At 34.2% G+C, this 1,852-nt stretch overlaps 1 long non-coding RNA gene across 1 annotated transcript in view; it reads left to right on the forward strand.

Annotated features, from left to right (window-relative positions):
- Positions 1-1,475, forward strand: part of LOC128247119 (uncharacterized) — a 26,313-nt gene extending 24,838 nt beyond the window's left edge. Inside the window, exon 2 of the long non-coding RNA XR_008263545.1 lies at positions 1,244-1,475. This is a non-coding gene — a long non-coding RNA (uncharacterized LOC128247119). The remainder of the gene's footprint in view (positions 1-1,243) is intronic.
- Positions 1,476-1,852: the final 377 nt, after the last annotated feature.

The raw sequence follows: 1,852 nt of genomic DNA on the forward strand, positions 1-1,852 counted from the left end.
TATATGTATGTATATACATATACATATATGAATGTATGTATGTATGTATGTATATATATATATATATATATATATAAGCATACACGCTTATAAGCACGCGATAAACACATAAGCACACAGACAGGTTTGTGTAGGCAAACAATCACACATATCCACGTACACAAGCAGCTACGAACAGCTAGACGTTGATAGAATGCGATTGAAAACTTATGCTGCTAGACACCAATATAATTTGACTGATTGATGCTTCTCTATTTGAATAGATAATGCTGAACTTCGTAAAGAAAATAACCTCTCGGTGTATTTAAGCCTCTGTGAAGTTTTGATTCCTGCTAGAAATGTATTCAGTGTTCCTTTACATCATTAGTCCGACTGGGGGAAAATAAGGGGGCGATGCAGAGCAAACAATTGCACATTTGATTGCTCGAGCGACCTACTAGAAATAGTAGCTAGGCCTCTTTCAAATCACATCCTTTTCTCTAAAAAGATGAACGAGCCGAAAGGATGAAAGGCAAAATGGACCTCGGCGTATTTTTGAACTCAGACTGTAAAAATGGACGAAATGCCGTTAAGCATTTTGTCCGATGTACCAACAATTCTGCCAGCTCACCGCCTTACCTTAACTTATCAATGCCATGCTAAAGAGGGGGCTTCTACATTATCTCTTGAAATCACTGAAATTATAACCTAAATGTTTCTCAGATCACCTTTAAAAACAGAAATGACACATGGCATAAAGAGGGAGTAGATTCACTATATTTGTAAAGACATAAGACAGAGGTGCCCATAGCCGCTATGTTTGGGTTATTTGTAGTCTGATCAATCATGGCTGATTTGCAGCCAAACAACAACAATAACAACAACAACAAGTATTTATTTTGTGAAGTCAACCTGACCGTGATTTGATCCCACAACATAAAGAAAAGTAAATCAATACTGCGTACAGTTAACGTCACTACTCTATATTGTCTTCCCTTCTCTGGGGAAATTTATGAAATGATCAAATGAGACAATAGATATCTGATATAAATATAAGCAAGTATATGTTTCAGATTGTTTTCTTAATTTTCTTTCTGACTGATTATCTTATATTTTTCAGCATCTTCAGTATTCGAAACGTTTCAAAATAATGATATTAAATTAGATTTGAACAGAAATATTTGTCGAATATTTCATGTTGTGTTCATTTCACTTACTTCTGTTATATATTTCTTTCTCTTTTCTCTGTTCTTCTAATCTACAGATTAGTAGGAACATATTTCACATATAATGCATTATGGGAACGATAACAGTAGAACCAGAACGAATAATCAGACGAGAAATTCTACTAACACGTTTGATGGCGGCAGATTGTTTTAGGACAGACAACAATGAAGTATCACCTGGGAGTACATTCTTGCATCTGTGATGTAATAATCTTCTATCAGAGAATAAAGATTCTATTAACAATCTCCAATAAAATATGTTTTACATTATCGTGGGTACTGTTTGGAGTCATTTGAAACTTGAAACAAAAATCCTGTTTGTCTTTTATTTTTCAGCAGTGATTTCAACAAAGCAAGAATCTGATTTCTTTTCCAAATCAAAGTTTTTGAAATATCTGACATGTTGTTACTGTTGTTTAGCCCCGAGTCACCTCTGATCCAGTAAACGTATGACCATTGGCGTTAGAGCCGTAACCAACATGTATTAATTTGTTTTGCAGAAACCAGGTTTCTGTAAAGCAACGTGTTACATATACTTAGTAGAGTGTGGATTAAGGGTGAATTAATTGCTAATTTTATCAGTATCTGATATGTCTTCATAAACTGTGTTCTCATATTAAATAAGAGCATAAAAAGAACATTGTTGA

The sequence above is a fragment of the Octopus bimaculoides genome, chromosome 2 (genome assembly GCF_001194135.2).
Source record: "Octopus bimaculoides isolate UCB-OBI-ISO-001 chromosome 2, ASM119413v2, whole genome shotgun sequence".
NCBI lineage: Eukaryota > Metazoa > Mollusca > Cephalopoda > Octopoda > Octopodidae > Octopus > Octopus bimaculoides.